Genomic DNA, 26,098 nt, shown 5'->3' with positions numbered 1-26,098 from the left:
TACCTTTGTTTGTTTAGATTTTCAGGTTTTTATTATTTATTTATTTGTTTATTCATTTATTTTTAGGAGTCCAGCTTTTTATTGAACAGGTTATAGAAGAGGTTTAGTAAAAAGACCAAAGCCCATGTCATCATCAGACTCCTCCGATCCTTCTTTCTTGGCTTCCACTTTCTTCTCCTCAGTGAAGAAGGCAAGACCTCTCGCTGGTGCCGGGGCGGGTCCACCAGCCCCTACATTGCAGGCGAGGCTCCCGATGTGGACGTGGACGTGGGCCAGGGCCTTTGCAAACAAGCCTGGCCGAAAGGTTCATCATTTACACCGGCTGCTTTAATGGAGGCTTTGATCTCATCCTCCGGGACCTCATGCACAGGCTGAGGGCCGAGTAGATGCACGCAAGCTCCAAGAGGAGACGAGGCCATGGTGCAGTCAAGTGCAGGGCCGGGTGGGCGCTGCAGGGCTCGGGAGTGGTGCCAGTCACCTGAGGGCCTCCCTGCAATGTGGACTCAGCTTCCTCGGAAGGACGGAGCACCTTAGTGGCAGCTGAGGAGAGCATTAGTGTCTTTTTAGATGAGCACAATATGCATTTGTGTATTCTTTTGATTTTTCTCCATCATAAAATACACAACTTGGCAGGAGCAGTATTTTCCCAAGACTTTATAGCTGGCAACTTCAGATCAATGGCTTAGAAGGCATACGTTTTCAATTTTATAGTGACTTTTTCTTCTTCCGTGAATACGTGTATTTTGGGGGCTTTGGAATCAGTGAAGCCTGGGAAATATCACAGGAATGGTAAAAGGAGAGGTTTTATAATGAGTATTGAAAGGTCTTAGAATAGTGCTTTTTTTTTTTTTAATCTTCCAGAAACAGTAACATACTTGAAATTATAGTCATCCCTAGTGTATTCCTGGACCAATGCTTTAAAACACTGCTTTGCCAGTTTTCACTACAAAGAATCTGAAATCTAAAGTCAGTTTCCCCCACCAGATGTATGTCTATACCAAGAAACTGGAATGTCCCTGAGGCCATCAATACTACACTTATCTAGGAATTCTGATTGGCTTATATGTAGGTAACTGCATGTGAGATTTTCCAGTTTTAGAGTTTACTTTTGCATTTCATTCATACCATGTTTTACCCCTTTCTTCCTATTAAAATTCTACCCACTGTGCTTCATTACTACCAGATCTTGAACTACCATGCACTCTGATGCTAAGTTCCACAGGGTCTACCATTTCAACCAGAAGAGCAAGGACAGCAAGCACTACAGGAATCAGAAAAAGAGAAATGTCCACAACCGCCTCCATTGTGTTCCCCTAAGTCCTAGTCACATGGATTACAATGACCAAAAAATAGCATCCCAGAGTTCCACAGTTTTGTGAGCCAGCCAGCACCAGTGCCACATGGGCCCACCTGCCCCCAGCAGAGAGTCCCCCTCCCCCTCCCCTTTGAGGGCTGCCTTTCCAATGAGGAGCACATTCAGATGTACAGGAAGCAGGTGTGGTTGTGGGCTGCATGGCATCAAGGTCGAAGAAAGGAAAGTTGAAGAAGTTCATAGTTCACTGAAGGGCAGGCAGGGAGGCCTTTCAGCTTTTCCACGAACAACAACAGTATTTTCAGACTTTAATTTTCACACATCACTGTCATCATTTCTGCCACCTTGGCGTTGCCTGTTATGTGATTTCCCTTTAAGTCAATCCATTATGAAAACCACGGAAATGTATCCCTAAAGAAATCAAAGAGCTTCATGCGCCTGGCATACTTATTTCTAAAGGATGCCAAATACAAAACGTTTAAAATAATGTGTTCATGCATGCATCACCAAAAATGTAAACTATTAAAAGTCATGACTTGGAATTAAGTACTTTCCAATCTATAACCACACTTGCAAGTTTTAAGCATAAATATTGCCAGTTTATTTGGAAAGTCAGTAAAGAAGAGCATTCCGGATGACTGGTTTTAGGAAGGTGTGCCATTAGCACAGCTCTAGTTTGCCTCCATCATGGCCCCTCCCATTCTTGCAGCCTGCAGAGCATCTTGCTCACACAAGTCTGTCCCCCATGACTATTCTGCCAAATCATCTGCCTGATGAGCAGTATATTGGAATCTTTAGCGGGGGATTATGAGTGTGTTCCCTATAGCCAGAAATCCTCGGAACAGGATCCTCAGATCAAAAGGCAAGGAAAGTCAGACCTTGAAAGGAAAATAGTCTAATTACCTGTTTTTCAGGAGTCCATGAGAAATTTATTAACAATCAATTGGCCATTACAGAGAATGGACATAATGGTTAACAAGATGGAAGAAATGGTCTCTGCACTAACACAGCTTTTAATGAAAGGACAAAATGCAGAGCTGACTTAAGCCTTCTCACAGTATAATGTCCGTAGCTATCAAAATGAGGCACTAGGAAAGCTAATTAGCAGGTAACTCTGCAACACATTAAAACATTTTTTCTTAAATGGGAAACAGCAAAATCATTTGGACCTTTAGTATATTGAAAGGGAATCTACAACTGAACACCTAAACATCTTTTTAATTAAAGAAACATTTACACATAGTGAAATGCAAAGATCTTACACATACAATTCAATGATTTTTGACAAATGTATACACTGCATTAGCCAACAACCCAGAGTGGAGATCCAGAAACTTCCACCATTCTAGAAAGTTCTCACTTGTCACCTTCTATTCAACTTCGCTTCCACCTCCCCCAGCCATAAGGAACTGACATTTTGATTTCTATCACAATAAAAATCCTTGAACTTCAAATAAACATATTATTATAAAAGTAAGAACTTCCATGTTTCCTTCTAGATGTTTACATCTGGCTTCGTTCCCTCCATATAATATTTCCGAAAATCACTCACATTATTCAATGTATCTGTAGCTTATGCTTTCTCTTTGGTGAGTAATACCACAATTTGGTTATTCATTCTTCCATCGAAGGACATTCAGGTTGTGTCCAGTTTGGGACTATTTTGAAAAAGATTACTAGGAAAACTGTGAACAAGCTTTTGTTTTGACATATATTTTCATTTTTCTTCTGTATATACCAAGGAGTGGAATTCTGGAGCAGAGTACATAGATGTTCACATTTCGAAGAAATTGACAGTTTTTTTTTCAAAGCATTTGTACCACTTTACATTCTGCCAAAATGTGTGAGTGCACCAGACGCTCCACATCTCACCACCATTTGCATTATCTGTCTTCTAGCATTAGCTATTCTGAAGGGTATGGAATAGAATTTCATTGTGATCTTAATTTTTGTTTTCCTGATGAACAACTACTGAGAATATTTTCATATGTTTGCTGCATTTGCATATGTTCTTGTGTGAGTATCTCTTCAAGTCCTTTGCCCATTTTATTTTTTTATTTTTGAGAGAGAGAGAGAGAGAGCACACAAGGGGGAGAGAGGGCAGAGGGGGAGGGAGAGAGAGAGGACAGAGAGAGAGAGAGAGAGAGAGAGAGAGAGAGAGAGAGAGAGAGAGAGACTCTTAGGTAGGCTACACACTCAGTGCAGAGACTGTCATGGGGCTCGATCCCACGACCCTGGGGATCATGACCTGAGGTGAAATCAAGAGTCAGACACTCAACCAACTAAGCTACCCAGGAACCCCCCTTTGCCCATTTTTAAACTGGACTATTTGTCTTTTCATTATTGGCTTGCATTAGTTCTGAAAATATTCTAAGTACAAGTCCCTCGTCGGGAAGATATAAGGGCAAGTATTTTCTTTCGTGTGTGTCTCGTCTTTTTATTTGCAAAATTTGTCTTTTGATGAGCAGAATTTTTTTGATGAACTACCATTTATCACTTTTTTTTCTTTCAGGTTAATGCCTTTGTATATTGTCCTTACCTCTTCCAAGGTTGTGATGCTATTCTCTCATGTTTTCTTCCAGAAAGTTACAAGTTCAGCTTTTATGTTTATGTCTATGATCCACTTCAAATTAATTTTTGTGAGTGGAATGAAATAGGAGTCCAAAGTCATATTTTTCTTTGTGTTGATCCAGTATTCCAACACCATCTGTGGAAAAGATTTTCTTTACTCCATTGACTTGCCTTGTGCCATTGTCAAAAATTAATGGACCAGCAACATGTGAATCTATTGGTACTTTTTATATTCCTTAAATCCTTTTATGCCAATGCACACTACCTTGAGTATTGTAGGTTTATAGCAAATTTTAAAGTCAGGTAGGTTGAGTCTTCTAACTTTGTTCTTTGTACAATCATTACTTTCTATATATAAGTCCTTTATATTTCATTTACCTTTTAGCTTATCAATTTGTTTAAAAATTAAGATTTTTTTTACTGAGATTGAATCTATATTTTTCAGTTTTTAAATATATTCTTTTATAAGTAACAGTCACGTTGATTTGGCTTAAAGCGTTAGCTCTTTTACACCCTTACTAATTATCTTCTTGTCTGATTTTCCTACTGATAACTAAGAGTTGTTAAAATTGCTGATTGTAAATTTATCTATTTTTCCCTCTGGTGCTGTTGGTTTTGCTTAATATGTCTTAAAACTTAATAACTGAATACACAGATTTTTTTAAATGGATTCTTTTATCATTTTAAAAGCATTTCCTTTTGTAAATAGCAATACTTTTTCTGATTTCGATTTTGTCTATTATTCATAAAGCGCACTAACTTTTTGATGTTTGTGATTGGCACAGTACATATCTCTATCTTTGATATTTTTAAAATTGTTTTTGTATTGCAACATAATTGACATACAGCATTGTATAGGTTTAAGGTGTAGAGCACAGTAACTTGACCTGATATACTGTGAAATGATTATCAAAATAGTTTAGTTAATATCCATCATCTCATAAAGATGTGCACACATACACAACGTTTCCTTTTCTTGTGATGAGAACTTTTAGCATTTACTCTCTTAGTAGCTTTCAAATATACCATATAGCAGTATGGTGAATTTATACACACATTAATTTTTTTTCTTTGAGTATAGTTGGCATCTAATGTTACATTAGTTTCAGGTGTCCAACATGATTCAACATGTCTACATGTTATGCTGGTATGCCAGGCTCCCCACAAATGTGGCTCCCATCTGTCACCGCAGAACACTATTACAATATCATTGATCATATTCCTTATGCTGTAGCTTTTATTCCTCTGAGTTGTTCATTCCATAACTGGGAGCTGGTACATCCCACTCCCCTTCACCCATTTCGCCCAACACCCCTCCCCCAAACCCTTTATCCCTCTGGAACCATCAGTGTGTTCTCTGTATTTATAGCTCAGATTCTGCTTTTTAATTGTTTGCCTATTCATTTGTTTTATTTTTAAATTCCATATGAGCAAAACCATACAGTATTTGTCCTGTCTTTCTTGGTCTGATTTATTTTACTTAGCATAATTTCCTCTAGATCCATCCATGTTATTGCAACAGGCAAGATCTTATCTTGTTTTTTATGGCTGCAAAAAATCCATTTGTGTGTGTGTGTGTGTGTGTGTGTGTGTGTGTGTATGTACATCTTCTCTATCCATTCATCTACCTCTCATCTTTATTTTTTTAACTAAGCTCTATAACCTAAAATATGGGGCTCAAATTCACAATCCCAAGGTCAAGAGTCACAAGCTCTCTTGACTAAGCTAGCCAGGCCCCTCTCCTATCTTTGATTTTTAGTTGAATATGTCAGGGTTTTGATTTTTATCCAGTCTAACAATATATAGCTTTTAATTGGAATGTTTAATCAATTTATTTGATGTAATTATTGGTTTGCTAAGATTTTCTATATCATCATAATATATTTACTAATTTGTCAGTTATGATTTTTATGTAATTGTTCCTCCTCTCTTACTTTCTTTAGAGTCATTTTATCTTATATTATTTTCTCTGCTGGTTCAAAGCTACACCTCTTTGAACATCTTTCATATTTTTTGTGGGGATTATAAATGCATCCTTTACTTATCACAGTCTACTGAAAAATTAATATTGTACTTCTTCATGTAAAATGTAAGAATCTTATGGTAATATGACTTCATTTATTTATATCATTTTTTTTCAGATATTATATGCGATATAATACACATAATGTGATGCCATTATTTTTATTTTTATTGTCCTTTAAAAGAAATAAGTTAAAATACTTATCTGAATATTTGTCATTTCTGATGCTATTCGTGGATCTGATTTTCTCTCTGTTATCAATTCTCTCAAGCTTGAAGAGTTTCCTTTAGCATTTCTTATAGTGTAATTCTGCTGGCAACAGATTGCTTTAGATCTTGCTTATCTGAAAATTTATTTTACTTTATTTTATTTTATTTTATTTTGTTTTATTTTATTAAAATTTTATTTTATCATGACTTTTTAATTTTTTAATATTTTATTCATTTTTGAGAGACAGAGAGAGAGACTGTGCAAGCAGGGGAGGGTCAGAGAGAGAGGGAGACACAGAATGTGAAGCAGGATCCAGGCTCTGAGCTGTCAGCTTAGAGCCCGGTGCAGGGCTTGAACCCATGAACCATGAGATCATGACCTGAGCCGAAGTCGGACGTTTAACCGACTAAGCCACCCAGGCGCCCCTACCATGACTTTTGAAGGACATTTTCAACTTAGGGTAGCATACTAACTTACCACATGACCTTTTCCTCTTCCAAAAATTTAAAGATGCCATCCATTTTCTTTTGGCCTCTGCTGTTACTGATAAAATATTAGCCATAATTCATATAGTACACATATATTCCTGATATGTAATGCATCTTTTTGGTTTTTTTCTGACAGCTTTGAAGACTTTACCTTAGGTAATCAATAGTTTGATTATAACATGTGATCCTCTTTGTATTGCTTTTCTTGGGGCTTACTGATTTCTTGAATCTGTTGACTTTTCTTCATGAAATTGGGAAATTTTCTATCATTACTTCTTCAAATATTCCTTTTTCCATTCTCTTCTATCAATTTTATAATGCTCCACATGTCACGAAGTTTCTGATCTTTTCTTTTTTACAACACTTTATCCCTTTCCTTAAGGTTTTACAGTTTTTATTGGCTTCTCTTTAAGTTCACTGGTTCTTTTTTCTTAATGAGCAATCTGCTAGTAAACCCATTACAACAATTTTTCATTTCCGTTATACTACTTCTAAGTTTCAGAGTTTCTGTTTGGGTCTTCTTTCACTTTCAGTTTCTCTGCTGAGTTCCCCTCTCTATTCATTCATCATTTATATGATTCTTTAAGTTCCTGAACATATTTATGAAAGAGTTAAAGTCCTTGTCTGTTCATTCCAATACCTTGATCAACCAGAAGTCTGTTTCTATGGTCTACATTGTCTCTATTTCTGGATGACTCTTTTTTATTTATTGCATTTTCTTTGAATATCAAATGTGTGTGTGTGTGTGTGTGTATGCACATATGTGTGTATTGATATATATATTTTATTCTGGACATCATGGAGACAAGTCATATGGAGTCTGAATTGCGCTGTCCTCCTTGAAGGGGTACTGGTATTTGTTACCTTAATGGCAGGATCTCTGCAACCTGTCATGCATGGTTTTATGCTCTATATAGTCGGTCTGTTTTATTCTCCAGCTGTAGTAGCACGTGACCCTTAATTTAGAGTGTAATGACTCTTACAGCAGGGCTTTTGGTGGTGGCAATTGCCTGAAGGGCAGTCAGGGAGGCTCCTTTACTCTGTTCCACCAGAAATCCAGTGGCTCCCAGGACTTCATCTCTGTGTTCATCTGTTGGTTCTGCATCAGACTTTCTGAGCTGGGCTCCACAGAGCCTCACTCTGAGTATGTGTGGCCCACCCCACGGCCAGCATCTTGAGACATAACCACACCAACTCCTTGGTCTCACTGTCTCTCCCTCTATTCTGCTTCACAAATTTGTCGTGACCCCCATTACCTGTATCCTCATATCAGCAAGACCACTGCCATCTGGGTAGGCTCCAGACCCCGTTTCACTCTCAGAAAGTACACTGCAGTGTCTCTCTTCTCTCGGGGTCACAGTCCTGCACTGATTGCTGTCTAACACCTGAGAGCATCACCTCATGTTTTGTCCAGAGTTCTAGTTGTTTATGTCAAAAGACTAATTCAATACCAGTCACTTCATCTGCCAGAAGCAGAGGTCTACATGTAATTAAAGCAGGATTTTAAAAATAAATAAAGTGAACTTTATTCAAGGACATTTCTTAAGCCCATCGTAACTTACCTTAATCCTTCCCATAAAACAAAGCAAAACAAAAAAAGATTTAAATCCCCTGGTTTTGGATTTCTAAATGGGGAAATAGCTTTATATGAATACATTTCATCTCAGCTTTAAAGATGACCATATATTAGATGGCTTCAGAGAAGATGATAAATGTCAATACCACACAAGCTATGTCACATAAAGGATAATGACTCATCTTCCTGTCCAGGGAGAGAGGTCAGTCATCACCCACAAGCCACAGCCCACAGAGGGAGAGTCTGCAACACTAGACTGCCCAGAGGGTCAGAAGTGTGAGTGACTGACACAGCCAACATCAATAACACACGTCCACTTACACTTCTGTGCATCGCCACGAACCTGTCCCGGTCTAAATTTAATTTTGCAGAAGACCAGATGCTGGAAAATACAAACCTCTTTCTGTTCAGTTACAAACCAGTAATTATAAAGATTAAGAAAATACCCTAAAAGTTTATATCTTCTGTATATAATTTTCAATCCAGTACTGTTCTGACAGGTTCATGAGCTGAAATACACTTATTCTTTAATAACAAACTTATGTTCAATAGTATTTATCCTTGATTTTCAAAAGTAGTTAGTTTGGAGGCAGTTTCTTAAAACGGCATTCTATACATCATAATTAAAATTGAAACTCAGTGATCAGTAAAAGTTGACTACTATTAACAAATTACACAAATTAAAAGAAAAAATATACAAGTCAAAGATCAAAAGACTAGAATCATCTTTGGTAAAAGGATGGAGAACAAGGAAGAACAAAACTCAGAAAAACAGTGAGAAAATATGCCTTTATTTACCATTGAAAATAAAGAATAGAAATATCAGTTGGATTCTAAAAAGAGTCAAAATAATGATTTTATTGTGATGTTTGACTTCAACAAGTCAAAACTATTCCTCCTGAAGAAAGCATTGAAAATTGCCATTCTCATTAACTTAGGAATGACTGTTTATAATGATCAATTCCTAGCCTTTTAATTTTAACATTCCTTACCACTCTATGGAATAGTCCCTGAAATGAATAGATGAACTAATAAATTAGGAAATATGCCAACCTAATACACATGCAAAAAATGTGATTTTAATAGACAAAACTGAATACGTAGGTATGTAAAATTAATATGAGGCATATGCATACTTCATAGCACATCAGCTCTCATTTTATAAATAGTCATTAGGATAGAGTTTGAGGTCATCAGAAGTACAATCATTGCTTTATTTCTAGCTTTCTCTTGTTAAGTCTAGTGATGTTGCCTAGCAATGTAGAGCTTTATTACCACACTAAACTACTTCTCAATTACTAACTTAAAAACTAAAAATCAGAACTGACATAATAGACCTATACCAGTAACCTTCCATTCTCTTCAATCTGCATTTTCCCCCTACATTCTCAACCTATTGAGTCCTATTTAACCCAGGACCAAGATACCCCAAGTTTCCACACAGCTAACTTAGAGACTTGAAGAGTTATTTTTCTTTAGCATCTAAGAAGTTATGGAAAATTCCAAGAAGAAAATAAATGGTAAGCTTCAAATTCAGAAAAGTGAATATTGTTCAGTATGTTTTCTCCATTTCAACATTAAAATAATTACAAGGCTCACATTATGGTAACACTCACAGAAATAGTTTTATGCTAATAGAATTGTATTGGAAAAATTATATATTACAAAAATGCATACTGATACTTTACTTAACTAATACTTTAAATATAAATTTCAAAAGATTCTTCTACTCCTTTAACATAAATAATATTTGACCATGTTTCATAGCCCTTAGATTTATTCTATTAGTTCTTCATAAAAACTGGTTTTTAAACTGTAAAAGGCAGGATTATACATTTTTTTAAGAAAGGAAGAAATTGAAGTAAATAAGTGACAAAAGAAGTAGTAGGCTCACAACGTGGGGGAAATTGGCAGAGAAACTTAGAGAAAGTCTCAGATCCAACCAAATTTTATCAGTGCTGAATCCCAGCATTTTATGATCACACCAGACCCCAAGGAATCACAGATACTAGACAGCACACAACCTCACGAATGGTGACTGAAGGGTACTGACAAAGAGTGTTTCTTTTAAAACTCTACCCAGTTTCCTCTGAGACTGCTTCTTGAGTAGATTCATTACCTGCGACCTAAAAAAAAGATGTACACCAACACTAACATGGTTACTCACATCCCTAGGATGAACCTCACCCCCTTCAAAGTGCCGGCCTGAGAAACCTCAGGGTTGGCAAGAGTTTTCACCCTTTGTTCCAGCCAAAACCTGAGGACACGTGTCTCCCAGCCTCTGGAGGGGGCGCAACTCAACTTCCATACAAGCCAGATGGCAAATCCAGAAGAATTTCAATGGACCAATTCTCTATCTTGCTTTTTGTAATTTTTCTCTTCCCTGACTCTCACTCCACTCCTTATTCTCTCATTCTCCCTTTAAAATGCCCCGTCACCGCTGTACAAATCAAACTTGAGCTCCATACACACTGGAATTCAATAACTAGTAAGTTACTAATAAATAACCAATTAAAATCTGTCCTCACCACTTTAGTGTCAGGCTTTGTTTGTCTTTGACAGTATAAGTAACCATATACTGGCACATTTTTTTTAAGTTTATTTATTTAGAGAGCAAGTGAGAGATCAGAGGGGCAGAGAGAGGAAGAGAGAGAGAACCCCAAGCAGGCTCTGCACTTTCAGCACAGAGCCCAATGTAAGGCTCAAACTCATGAGCTGTGTGAGATCAGGACCTGACCTGAAACCAAGAGTTGGATGCTTAACCAACCTGAGCAACTCAGGTGCCCGGACACAGGCACATTTGTAATCTGAAGAACCCTGACCTATCACAGTTTCTGAAAAATTCCTTTTTTTCAAACGGGATGCAGTTTGGTCTCAGAGTAACAGATGAGTGCTCACTGTGTGTGCGTGCGCAGGTTGGTTCAGGAAAAGCAGTTTAGGGCTTCTTAGTTTTTCTTGTTCATGCCTCACATGGATAAAGAGCTCATATGACTACCATTCTCCAGCCACCTATATCACATAAATTCCAGGTTTATTTATAATAGGTAGTCAAGACAGAAAAAGAATACTCTGTTAAAAAAATTCTTAGGTATGAACTTCTTAGATAACCTGTTACTAAATCTCCTTGAAGTGTTTACAGCATGTCTAGTAGAGGTCAGTACTTGGTCTTGCTGTTCTTGAGAAGGGCAGGAGAAAGCTAGGACCACTGTTAACTCCTTCCTTCCCACGTAGGGCACTACCGCATCTATAACTCAGGACCCCAGTCAGGCATTTGAGTAGTCATGCTACAATGTATGAAAACCCACTGGGCAAGTATCTTAAGAGGAGCAGGTGCAGGGGTCAGACTGATCAGATTCACATCTCTTCTTGGCAAGTTGCAAGAATATATGAGTAAACAGATGATTTACTGAAAGTTGGTTTTATATTATCAATATGAATTTTGTTGGCATTAATAGAGTGTCATGCATGAACTTGTCCTAGACATACGTCTTGATTTTTGGGAGAAAATACAGTACAATCCCCTTATGATGCTTGTAAAGAAGAGCAGCAAGTGTAGGGCATAATATAACTTTGGTGTAGTTTCATGAATTAATTGACGGTTACACTATGGTAATCAAACATATTTGTTACTGAGACCATTTACCATCTTAAACTGAAAAAAGAGTTATGTGGTACAGAGTCATTTTTAGGCTTTATTATGTTTAAGGTGTCTTTGGTTTGAAGAATAACTAGCTAAAAGTATAGAATTATGTATTGGGTGATGCAAAGTGAAATAGAGTTTAATTTTTTAATTGAATAACCAGAACTGGAATAACTAACATTCAAGAGGTTCTCAGCTATTTGGAACAAATGGCTGAAGCCAATACAATAACATGAACAGACATAATATGAATAATCCATAATTTGGTTTGGATTTTAACCAAATTATTCTTTAAGTACAGAACAGAGGTTGGCAAACCATGGTCCATGAGCCAAATCTACCCCCCTCCTGTTTTTGTAAATAAAGTTTAATTGAAACAAAACGCACGTGTTCATTTATGTATCATCTCTGTCTGCTTTCATGCTGCAATGGCTAGTTGAGTGGTTGCAGCAGAGACCGAAAGCCCTGGCAAAACTGAAGTATTTTCTCTGAATGTTACCTGTCCAACAGGCATTTGGATACTTTATAAAGTGGTGGCTGTCCTGTCTCTGACCTTCCTATCTGAGAACTCAGATGGAGACGCAGTGTTCCCAGATGGGATCCTACTTAACGTTTTAGTCAAGAATTCTTCATGGTGCAGGACTCCCTGTTCCTTGAAAAGCATTAACATCTCTGCCCAGTAGCCCATTTACATCTCTGCTACGCCAGTAGCACTTCACACACCCCACCCTTCCCAACGCTGTGATAACCAAAATGTCCTCACACAACTCCAAACGCCCTACATAAGCAGAAAGGTGCAACACTGCCCTGGGTTAAGAACCAAGTTGAGATGATACGTTGTTGGAATTCCAAAGAAAAATTATTGAAGGGTCTAAATCTGGGGTCTACTTCCACTCCACAAGTCTGTCCATCCATAGCCTCCTTCATTCACTTGTGCAACAAATATTTACGGAGCACCTCGTTCAGGGAAGACACTATGATCCTACTACTTCATCTGAGGCTGGCTGGAGGGCAGACTTTTCCCCATCGTTTAACCACCAGTTACCGCCTCTATCATTAGTCACATCTTTTTATGAATTGCTCAGCTGAACTACCCAAGTTGAGCAACACTTGCACCCAGCAATCCTGCCTCGAACCACAGCGGAGAGGGAAATTGCCTCTAGCTCACCACAGATCCTTGCGGACTTTCACTAAGTGTTGTGAAGAATAAAGCTGAAGAACCACAGGATTTCAGCCCCCGAGCAGGCCCGCTGAAGAAACGTGACAGCTGAAATCAATTCTGTATCTCAGAAGAAAGGGATTATGGTAGATGACCTCTAAAGCATAATTTAAAAAAAAAAAAAAAAGGAAAAGGATTCTAAGTCCTTTCCAGTGCTATCACACCAAATGGAATCCTTAGCATCTTAAAAGCATTGAAATATAACTCTTGATACTTTTACTACATGGAAAACACAGCATTAAGAAAGCACGATGTTCCTGGCTTGATGAAGTAGAATTGAAGTTCTTAGCTCCTCTCACGCTGCACACCCCCTAGTCCTACCAGTCCAGAGCTGGAGTAATTTATTATAGTTCAGCTCTCAGGCACACCCTGATATTTCATCACAGACAACAAAACGAAGCTATTCTCAATTATCGCCCTGAGTCAGGCCCATGTAGAGTTTTCTTTCTAAAATTCCCAATTTCGGGGCCTGCCACAAATCTCAAGCACAAAGAAAATAGTAAGAACAGACAGCTATAGAGTTTTTTTCAATAATAATAAAAAAAAACCCTCATTCGTGGCCCTATCTTGTTGTCACGAACTATTCCGTTGAAAGTTTAGGTCACGGTATATCTTATTATTTATGCTGCATTCCAACCCGGGTAGAAAAAGATCCACTTTGATTTATAATTTCAATCTTTGACTCTCTGTATTGTTTTTAAGTAAAATTAAAGCAGTTTGTAAGTACTTTGAAATTTTTTTTCTGGAGAGAGAATACTCTAAATGTGTTTCATGTTCAACACTAGGAAAATATGAGGAATATGTATTTTCTTAGGACATCTAAAAATACTTTGTTTGTAATACCAATTTTTCATTATTTCACAAGAGACCTTAAATTTCAACATGACCACCCTTCACTATTGCAATACCAATACCGCAACATGTTTTCAAAGGAAACATTTGATATTTGAGTTACCAAACACTGGAAACAGCATGAAGACCTCCAGAGCTAAAATAAAATGAATCCATTAATTTTCTTTCATTATTTGTACTTCAACATAAATTTTTATTTTTCTTTTACTTGACCTAAACAACATGGAAATTTTTAGAAGGTATATGGACTTATTTTACCTGAAGTGTGGTTTTTGTAACTTCCCATGAAATGGGGATTCTGATAAGAATGTTCAATTATGCATTATGTACATGCTGGAATTTTCCACCCAAAGGCAATGTCAACAACATTAATGAGTATCATCAAATGCCACACGTGTCAAAGTTGTTGACCTGAAGTAACTTACAATTGAGTATAATTGACAATATATGGCTGTGATAGGAAAGATATGCCTCAAGGTGGGCCCACATAGCTTGATAAATGCTAAAATAAATGTTCAGGGATCATAAAATCCACATATTTGGGCAGTGAACATGAATGTTCCAAAGTTTATTTTCGCAGCCCTATAAACTTTGCTGTGCTGCATGCATTAACCAGAACAGAGTATCACCTGAAGAAAGGAAATGGTCGAAGATAATTAGGATTGTGTGCCCAGCTAAGCAGTAGAATGAAAAAAAAAATGGACTGCTCCAGAGATATATCATCTAACGTACCTCAGAAGCAATTTTCTAGGGAATTGGAATATGAGAAACTATAGGATTGAGAGAAAGCTCCATAAACTGAGCAATTTTCAGCTTACAAAGAGCTTTGTTGTAAAGAAGTGCTTGGAAGTTGGTTGTCTGGCACACTTTGGGGTTCAAAATGGTTTTGGGAAGCCCATGAAAGCCCAGGTAAGCCAGAGTGCTGCTGATATGTTAGTAAATACTGACATATTAGGAAAGTTTCAAGCTATAATTATCCACCAGGCATAAGGGTTTTATTGGACAGTGGTCTTCTAGATTTCAGAATTACAGGGACTACATCCCTGTGACAAGAGACGGGGTTTTGACAGGGACAGATGTAGTATAGGGGATGCTTTTCAGGTAATAGCAGAGTGGGTTCACATTTTAGTGACCAGAGAAGAAAAAAGTATAGACCCATGTGCCAGAAAGCCAATAATTATACTTGGAAATATTAAGATAGTTCATATTACCAATTTAAAAGAGGACATCACTCACGTCAGTCTGCTGGGTCAGACCTCCCCAGGTTTCTGATATCCTGTCCACTGTCTGGTCACCCTATGGCACCAAATGAAACTAACCTTTTTAGTATAGTAGAAAGAATCTGGATTGAGACATTCACGATGCAGGGCTGGATTCCCAGCTCTGCGTACCTCCCAGTGATGTGACCTTGGGCAAGAAATTTAATCTTTCTCTGTTTCATTTCCCCTATCTGTAAAATAGGGTAACACTGGCTACATGCAGGTAGTTGTGCAAAGTATGAAGAATAACATAAAATACCAGGCATAGTAGGCATTCTATAAACTGGAGCAATTATTATACCTCCCAACTTACTGAAATATTCTCAGTGGTTATGTCAATTTCTGATAATGTTAAGTCTTTAGAGAAATGTGCAGATCGGCCGTTCTCCCGTCCTTCTTGCTGAGAGAACCCTAGATCCATCATGCAGCGAGGTGTCCTGCCAGAGGATGGGTCATGCTGGACTTGGCCTTGTGAGTTCTGCAGGGATTGACTGAGGGAGGGCAAGTGACCCAATTCTCATCAGTATAATATGCAAAGAAATCTGGAAAAGATTCTCTTTCTATTTTGTTTTAGGGTTTCTTTTTTAAGTTTATTTATTTGGGGGGTGGAGTGTGAGTGACGGAGCAGCATAGATGGAGAGAGAGAGAATCCCAAGCATATTCCACACAAAGCATGGAGTCCGATGACGAGCTCAGTCTCGCAATCATGAGATCACGGCCTGACTCAAAATTAAGAGTCAGACACTTAACTGACTGAGCCACCTAGGCACCCCAAGATTCTAAGTGAAAAGAGAGAAAAGGCTCTTTTCCATCTGGCTCCTTTCTTGTCTGAGATGAGTATTTTCATGGGAAAACAGAAGATTTGAACCACTGATGGCTCACTGTAACCAGGGTAGAAGAAAAGGAATGCAGGAAACACGAACCTGGAGCCCTAACACTGCTGCCCTGGTAATGCCATCCTGGCAACTACTTCCCTCTGGGTTTCTCGTATGTGAGACCTAGTAATATCAACACTCAGTGTCTAAATGTGTGCATCTCAAACACTCTATAATAAAGAAACTGTTTTTTTAAATTTTCAATCAGCTGAAGGCAAAACCAGTTGTGAAATACAATAAAAATAAGTTCTTAGGATAACAGTCAGACACTTGAATGTCATGATAAATTCAAATTGCTATAAATGTTTCTAAATGCTTAAGTACGTAGCTCCTTACAGATCAGAAGTGAAGTTTGTGTGCTGATTCCAGTCTATGAGTAGCACTGACTTAAGCATCTTTTACCCACGTGTTTTGTTTTACGCAACCAAAGCCATCCTAATAGTATAGGAAACAATAACTCACTTAATTCCGAATTCAGCAGGTATCTATTGAGCAGCTCCTAGGTGTGAATCAGAGTACAGACACTGTGAGGACTATAAAAACAAGTAGAGCAGGAAACTTCCATCCTTGCAACAGGGGGGACATATATACAAATAATAAAAAAGTGATAACCTGGAACACTAGCACAGAGAACTAATTCAGAGAAGATAACCACTCACGTTAATATAGAATTTTATCTGTCAATATAAGTGTGACAAATAATTAGGGGGAAACATAAAAAACTGCTAATACTTGACCTAAAAATGCTGAAATCCCACTGAAATTTCACCAGGGTTCCCTGAGTTAGTAATCTATTAAAAATTAAACAAATGGGTTCCATGTAAGGAGAAATGCTGAGCAAGAAAATGGAATTGAGTCATTTTTTGTATTGCTACAACTTTGAATAATCTACACAAGCCAAAATTTCCACTGTAGAACACAAAAAGAGAGTTCTATTTATTATTTGTTCTAATTCAGAAAACAGAGTTATATACTTTAAATTTTTTTTAATGTTTTATTTATTTTTGAGAGAGAGAGAGAGACAGTGTGAGCAGAGAAGGGTCAGAGAGAGAGAGGGAGACACAGAATTGGAAGTAGGCTCCAGGCTCTGAGCTAGCTGTCAGCACAGAGCCTGACGTGGGGCTCAAACCCATGAACCATGAGATCATGACCTGAGCCAAAGCCGGACGCTCAACCAACTGAGCCACCCAGGTGCCCTCAGAGTTATATACTCTTGAAAAAAATACAACATAGGAAAATTGTTTGCTTTAAATACAGTTATTGTAAAATGGCAGTGATGGATACAGTCTCCTCCATCTCTTCAATGGAATATGTATTACAATTCTCAAGAGTCCCCTTAAAACTCACACTATGAGATTAACTTTTTCAGGTGATGTTCCCCTTTGAGCATGTCCGAGGTTTTGATGATATGCATTTGAAGTAATATGTTTTATTATTTCATTTATTATTTCATTATTCATTACTTATTATTTCATTATTATTTATATTTCTAAATGTATTTGTCATCATTTAATGTGAAGTTATGCATGTAAAGAGAAAAGTCTTAATGTTTTATATCTGGACACTTCCTAGCAAGAATTTTAATAAGGAGTTTTTTTAAATTGTAAATCAATAAGAATAAATAATCTGGATTTTAATAAGTCAACCACTTATACTTTCTAAACTAGTGAGTTTATGATTCTCTTCAGTAGTAGAACCACTTTCCCAAATGAAGTCTTAGAGTTCAGTGTTTTCTAAAACATCGAATCTTAACTGCTCTGATGAAAATGTTCTTAGCCTGCATGTCCTACAGAAAAGGATCAGAAGTGGAGTCCGGGGCCTCTTGACCTGGATTCACTTATTGCTCCCCTCTGAGGAGCCAAGAGGCACTTTCTGGAACTCTAGGACTCCTTAGAACATTTGACATCTGTGTGAAGCAGCACACTGGTGCCACAGCATTTTTTCAATGCTCATACCTGATATTCTCTGTACTGAAGAAAGTATGGTAGGTTGTTTTTATATCAGAAAACTGCATTTCTTATTGATATTTCTCATTCTTATAGATATTACTCATGTTCCATATGGTTTGACCTTCTGCCTTGTTCACAATAATACTGTGCATGAATGATTTACCCATGACCATATCTATCAGTTAAAGTTGACTGACACTGAGCCACCTTCCTGCACACTTTGTTCCAGCATGATTTCGTCCTGGAGGCCTCTGTGAGTGCCGTGCTCTTAGCCTGGGTTAGATGTCTACTGAGAACTCCAAGCTTAGTTCTGTATCCTAGCATTTGACATTGACATTACCTACTTACCTCCCTATCTCCATTCACAAGACTATAGACTCCTTAAGATAACCATGAATTTTTGTAGTAAAGTTTTATTTAGTTAAATAATCTCTATTCCCAACATCGGGCTTAGTTTGTAAGTTCTCTCAAGGACAGTCATATAGTAGTAGTAGTAGTAGTAGTAATCGTAGTAATAATGAAGTAGTAAGTAAAATTATTTCAATCTTGTTAGGTAATGTTAATATTAACCACAATCTCACTACAAACATTAGCCAAAAACACTCAGACATATAACACTTACTCATGTTATAATCCTCTGTGCTTCAGCCATTTACTGTAACTAAACTCTGTTTATCATTGAGCGCCACACTCCGTGAAGGGAAAGCCATGTGTGCCCTAGTCAGCCATTGCCTGGCACGGGGCAGAGCACGTGTGTCGCCTTTAGTAATTATACCTGAATAAATTCATGAATAAATCACTAGATGCTTAAGAGAATAAATGGGTGTTAATGGCTTCCGAGATTTGGTTCATATCTATCTAATCATATTTGCTGCTGTGATTCCACAGATGAGGCGCTAACACCCTCAGAAAAAATCTCATTGGTAGAAATGAGTAATTTTTAAGTGCCACTAGTACATCAAATGGGAATAATAGTGTCCAAAAGTAAATTGGCATCCAGGAGAAAATATGTACCATTATAAAATATATAATTAGTTTTTCAAACTCCTTGTCTTCTACATAAAGTTAACAGAAGATAGAAAAGAAATATAGGACAGGAAAGGCAGAGGAAGGATAAGGAGAAAGAAGAATAGACGAAGAAAGAAGAGAAGGCAGAGGTAGGGAAAGAAAGAACGTGCTCCTTTTGAAGTGAGGAACTCAATTGAAATCCATTTTGTGAGGCACAGAATATCCTGAGAAATATATTCCCAGGGTGCTGGGGATTTTCACCATGGTCATACACGATCATGCAGGAATTATACTGCATATCTGAATCCACCGACTTTCAGATACTTAAATCTCATACCAAACTGATTTGGAAAGCAGTACAAAATATTAAAACTTTGGAATTCTTTCAAATTTCCTTGTGCCTCCGATTCTGAAGCCACCTAATTTCAGTGTTGATGCTACATACTGAAAATGTGTAAAAAAATGCAACCAAAGAAGTTTCACTAATATACAGCTTCCCAGAGACTCTAATTTAGAGTATAAAATTTAAGTGTTAATAAAAAAGGAGGGGAACTGTCTCGATGACATCATCGAAAAATACAATATGCTTAAATCATATTTAAGTGAAATCACATAATTAAAATTCATAATTTAAAAAATAAATGGCAAATATTTGCTTTGTGGGTGCAATGTACCAATTGTATGCCTATAAATATTTATTGAAAACTTCTTATTTTATTTTTCTGCCTCAATAATGGCTGTATAATGATAATGAAGATAATTTTTATGTGTCAACCTGACTGGATAAGGGATGCCCAAATCATTGATAAAACATTATTTCGACTACAGTCTAATATCCCTGATGACTACAGATGCAAAATACTAGCAAACCAATTCAGCAGCATATTAAAGGGATCATTGACCATGATCAAATAGGATTTATCCCTGAGATGCAAGGATATTTCAAAACATGTAAATCAATCAATGTGATAAAACACAGCAATAGAATGAAGGGAAAGAATCCAATGATCATTTCAATAGATGCAGAAAAAGCCTTTGACAAAATTCAACATTCATTTATGTCAAAAATGCTTAAAAAATTAGTCAAAGAAGTAATATATCTTAACATAATAAAGCCCATATATGACAAGTCCACTACTCACATTATACTCAACTGTAAAAAACTGAAAGCTTTCCTCTCAAATCAGGAACAAAAAAGGCTGCCCATTCTCACCACTCTTATTCAACACAGTACTGGAAGCCCTAGCCTGAGTAATCAGGCAAGAAACAGAAATAAAAGGTATCAGAATTGAAAAGGGAGTGGTAAAATAATCTCCTTTTGCAGTTGATATAGTGTTATATATAGAAAATCATAAAGGTTCAACCAAGAAATGGTTAGATTTAATCAATGAATCCAGTACAGTTGCAGGATATAAAACTAACAATAAAAATCAGTAACATTTAAATATATTAACAATAAATTTTCTGAAAAAGAAATAAAGAAATTAATCCCATTTATAATAGTATCAAAAACAATAAAATAATAAAATACTTAGGAATAAATTCAGTGAAGGAGTTAAAAGATCTGTAGTTAAAAAAAAAACGATAACCAGTGATGAAAGAAAAATAAATGGAAAGGTATCTTGTGTTCATGGATTGGAAGAATAGATACTGTTATAATGTTAACATTACCAAAAGTCATCTATAGTTTCAACGCAATCCCTAGTAAGATTCCAGTAGCACTTTTTATACAGGCAGAAAAAAAAACACTCCTCAAATTCGTATGAAACCACAAAAGACCCTGAATACCCAAAGAAATCCTAAGAAAGGAAAAACAAGGAGCATCACACTTCCTGATTTCATGCTCTACTATAAAGCTATAGTCATCAAAATAGTATGGTACTAGCATGAAAACAATCAGATAAATGGAATAGAATCAAGGGCACAGAAATAAACCCAAGCATTAATGGTCAACTAAATTTGACAAGGAAGCAGAAAAGACAGTCTCTTCAATAATTGGATATTCACATGTAAAAAAGTGAAACTAGACCCTATCTTATACCACTTACCAAAACTACCTGGAGATAGATTAAAGACCTACATGTAAGACCTGAAACCATGAAAATCCTAGAAGAAAACATAGATATAAAGTTCCTCAATAAGAGTCTTGGTACCGATATCTGGATGTGACACCTAATGCACAAGCAACAAAAGAAAATATAAACAAATAGGAGTCATCAAACTAAAAAGCTTCTATACACCAACAAAACAAAACAAAACAAAACAAAACAAAACCATTAGCAAAGTGAAAAGACAACGATAGAATGTGAAAAAATATTTGCAAACCATATATCTGATAAGGGATTAATATCCAAAATATGTAAAGAATTCATACAACTCAATAGCAAAACAAAAAAACACAGAAATAATACAACTAGAAATGGACAAAGGAATTGAATACGCATTTCTCCAAAGAAGATATAGGAAAGCCTAACAGCACATGAAAAGACGCTCAATGTGACCAGGTATTAGGGTAATACAAATTAAAATCACAATGAGATATCATCTCACGCCTGTTAGAATAGTCATCATCAAATATGAAAGCTATAACAAAAGCTAGCATGATGTGGGGGAAAAGAAACCCTTGGGCACTGTTGGAGGGACCATAAATTGGTACAGCCACTACAGAAAACAGTATGGAAGATCCTCACAAAGCCAATAATAACTATTATGTGATCCATCAATTCCACTTTTGGGAATACATCCAAAGGAAATGAAAAGTGAAAACACTAAATGGAAAATATACTGCACCCCCATGTTCATAGCAGCATATACACAATACCCAAGACGTGGAAACACGGTAAATGTTCACTGATGGAGGAACGGATAAAAAAGCTGTGATTGATATATATATATATATATACATACATACATATATGCTATAGTATATACTAAACTATATATAGTATTATATATAATATGGAATACTATTTCATAAAAATGAGGAAATTCTACCATTTGCAATAACATGGATGGAGACCTTGAAGGCATTAGGCTAACAAAGAAAGGTCAGACATGTAATACTGTATGACCTCACTTGCATGTGGAATCCTTGAAAAAGAAAGAAGTCACAGAAAAGAAATCAGACATGTGGTCACTGGAGGCGGCACTCCAGCAGGGAGTACTGGAGGGGGGACTGGAGGAAGTGGGCCAAAAGGCACACGTTTCCAGTTATAAGTAAGTACTCAGGATGCAAGTTACAACATGATGACTTCAGCTAGCCTTGCTATATGACACAGAAAAAATTGTTAAGAGAGTAGATCCTATGGGTATATTTTAATTTTATTTAAAGCTAAGTTAGTTAATATATAGCATCATAATGGTTTCAGGAGTAGAATTTAGTGATTCATCACTGATACACAACACTCAATGCCCATCCCAACAAGTGTCCTCCTTAATGCCCTTCACCCATTTAGCCCATCCCCCACTCCACCTACAACCCTCAGTTTGTCCTCTGTATTGCCGAGTCTCTTATGGTTTGCGTCTCTTTGTTTTTATCTTATTTTTCTTTTCCTTCCTCTATGTTCTTCTGTTTTGTTTCTTAAATTCCATGTATGACTGAAATCATGTGACACTCCTCTTTCTCTGACGGACTTATTTTGTTTAGCATAGTGCATTCCAGGTCCATCCATTTTGTTGCAAAAGGAGTAGATCCTAAGAGTTCTAACCATAAGGAGAATTTTTTCTTTTGTTTTTCTTTCTTTTTATTGTATCTATATGGTGTGATGGATGTTAGTTGAACCTATAATGATAATCATTTCACAATACATGTAAATCAAACCATGATGCTATATGCCTTAACTTTATATAATGATGTATATCAATTATTCTCAACAAAACTGAGGGGAAAACCCACATTATTTCCAGGTGTGCCTGTGAGGGTGTGATTGAGGAAAGATTAGCATCTGAATCAGTAAAGTAAATCACCTCCCAAATGCTGGTGAGCATCGTCAAATCTGTTGAGGGCCAAATAAAACCAATGGGCAGGAGAGACAATTTGTTATCTTTGCATTTGACATCCATCTTCTCCTGTCTTTGGACATAGTTAGATATAGATAAGATGATTGATAGATAGACAGACAGACAGATAGACAAACATGTATGGAAAAGCAAATGGAGTAGTAGAAAGAAACATGCATTTACTCTCAAAGTCCAGGTAGTAATTTTAAACAATGATTTGAGTAGACAGTTAAGAATTGATCACTCACATACCTAAATTAACATCAAACTCATTTTCTGTAATAGTACCTTTTATGCCTGTTTTATCCACCATGTGCCGCCATAAGGTACGAGTTTCTGATACCACTTTTCTCTTCACTGGGGGAGGTGGCCATGTTGGAAAATGTCGCCTGGCTCCTTCTCAGCCATATGGGTGGAAAGGGCCTAATCATTAAACACCATTCCAGGTGGCCTCTGAGTGTCTCCATAAGAGTGTCACATTCACAGAAATACAACTGAGGAGAGAACTCACGGTGTGACACAAGCAGACGGCGGTCACAGAAGCAGTGGCACAGGCAGGCTTATGTTGTAATTTCATGATCACAACGGACAGCTGAACTGATCGAACTGCAGCTGGGATGTGCAGAGTGAGGGTGTCTGTTATGACAATTGGTATGTAAACCTCAGCGTCTGCACCTTTCATGGCGGTAAGAGACTGATGCAGGAAGCACAAGGAAGAGAAGTAACTAAATATGGTGCCAAGTGAACATGATTGCACCTTATGACACAGAGACGCCCACGCCAACAATATGGGGTGGAGTCAGCTGGCGGCGGAGGAACCACCTAGAACGCTCAGAGAGCCAGTGGGTAAGACACCCTGGGAAAGGTCATCTTAGGCTGATATATCCTCTTGCTATACTGTTGTCTTTCATTCTTTCAGCTTCCAAGAAAAAAAAGACGTTTAGGTATATGATTTAAATTCTTCCTGGCAACGAGCTGAACAGCTAAAGATGACATGTACACTATTGTGACGCTGTCAGCACTGGCTCAGTAGCTAGGATGGGCCAGAATATACACAGTGGGACAATGGTTCCAGGGATGACGAAAACGGAAGGCTGTGGTTCATGTTTTCCTTTCAAAGTCCCGAGACAGCTCCTTGTTATGCTAATAATCCACCATTAGGCTAAAGAATCTGAATTCCTTCATTTTTCCTTCTGAATCGTTTCCAAATTAGCATTCCCTTTAAATTTGACTACACATTTCTCAAAGTACTTCACTATGAGGAACATAAAACTATCACATTATTTTGTTTAAATATATCTGATACATGCTGACAAGAGTGATTGCTGTATATCATGTTTATATTTATGCATAAGTCGAGGCTTATTCATCTTTTATCTGTAGTTTATTACTGTTAAGGTCTTTATCTCCAGAACTTTCTGGTACATTGTTATCATTGCATATAATGGAGTTTATACATGAAAATGTTCCTTAATCCCACCAAACGCACCATTTCCCCTATGCATGAACGTAGAAGAAAAGAAGTCTGGTGATCAGAAACTCCCAGAAACATGCAATGATTTTATTCCTTACACGTATAGAGATAAAGCTGATAAAATTTGCCATGATTTACTGCACCGTCTATTTTACTCACATTTAGTTCAATCTGAGCAGCCTATTTCCAATGTCATCCGACTCTGCTGCTATCTTGGGTTAAGTTACAGCACATAAAAGGTGCTCTTATGGCACTAATCCTACCACTTTAGTTGTGAGTACCTCCAAAGGGTCAACCAAGTTCCAGTGGCCCTGGAGCACCTTGAAGAGAGTCCAGGCTACAGAGAGGCTAACCATCCATTAGCATAATTCTGATGCCTGTCAGATCAGGGTTCTCCACTGCTTTTCCTTCTGCTTTGAGTCCTGGAAAGCACATAGACACTGCAGGCGTTGCTTGACCCAAATCTAAATTTCAGATTACCTCTTCATTAAATATAATGCAAAACACATATTGACCAAAGAAGTATATTTCTGTTTTATAAAAAGGGCTTTAACTACCATTCTCCTAAGGGCATTTTAAATCTTTCCTTAAGGAGTAGAATGACAATTAATCAACACTTCAAAATCAAATCAAATTTTATAACAACTAAAACTATAAGAAATGTAAAGTTCAAATGTCTGAAAATATGTTTAAACTTAATCTCTCTTTGGTTTGGGTATGGTCCTCCAAAATATGAGCATAATACTAGTTCCTCAATATCATAAGACAAAAATATGGTCTTGAATTAGACTCCATGCATATTTTTTCAACTACCAAACAGGTTTGTCATCAATAAGGAAAAATATGTATGAAGAAAATTAATATCCTGTACCTCGTGTCATCTTAAAAGAAAAGCCACTACTTCTATCTTAAATCAAACTCCCCCAAACCTCTGTCCTCCAATAAAAAATAGAACCAGTGGTGAAGCAGTTAAAAAGAACGTGTAAATATACTTCAGGACTAGTCAAACAAACATTAATAGATACCAAGGCTCCTCTGTATGATGTAGTCTGTGAAATGTTACAGAATGTTAAGCCTCCTACTTGTGAAATGCTTCACCAGAACCACGTGTGGAAGGACAGATCCCTGAGGACGAGTCCATCCGTATTACCAACCACATCTCTGTTCAGATGAAACCGCTGTTAGGAAATCTTTGCAGTTTCCTAACTGTTCAGTGGCTTCATCTAGTGATTCCTCTAATTGGCCCTGCATTGAAGACACTCAGTCAATGGTGTGGCTGTAACAGATCTTTGACAGTCATACACTCCAAGGCCAAAACAAACAAACAAACAAACAAACAAACAAACAAAACCTGCCATCAGAGAAAGAGAAAAAAAAAAGTTTTAAACTCTCATGGAGAGAAAGGATATTTGTGAGTAGATGTCCCAATGGTATTCACAAGTTATATCTAAACACTGAAAGCATTTTGGAAGTGGTTTCTCTGTTGAAGAAAATAGAGCATGCAAAAACTCTTGCATCTTATTCTTTTGTTTTTAGGATAAATTGGAGTGTCTCCTGAGGGCCTCCAAATATAGGCATCAGTCATGAGGGGGCTGCCTTCTACTAAGAGAAGCAGAAGAGAAATAAAAGCTATTTCAAAGAGT

At 37.2% G+C, this 26,098-nt stretch overlaps 1 long non-coding RNA gene and 1 pseudogene across 1 annotated transcript; one reads left to right on the top strand and one right to left on the bottom strand.

Annotated features, from left to right (window-relative positions):
* Positions 1-31: 31 nt before the first annotated feature.
* On the bottom strand, positions 32-23,877 carry LOC115279162 (annotated as a pseudogene).
* LOC115279163 lies at positions 22,114-26,098 on the top strand. The gene is made up of 3 exons (XR_003903255.1): positions 22,114-22,198; positions 23,428-23,827; positions 25,992-26,098. It is a non-coding gene; the product is annotated as an uncharacterized LOC115279163 (long non-coding RNA).

This window comes from Suricata suricatta, chromosome 15, assembly GCF_006229205.1.
Source record: "Suricata suricatta isolate VVHF042 chromosome 15, meerkat_22Aug2017_6uvM2_HiC, whole genome shotgun sequence".
In the NCBI taxonomy this organism is placed as follows: Eukaryota; Metazoa; Chordata; class Mammalia; order Carnivora; family Herpestidae; genus Suricata; species Suricata suricatta.
This window is presented reverse-complemented; position numbering and strand designations above follow the sequence as displayed.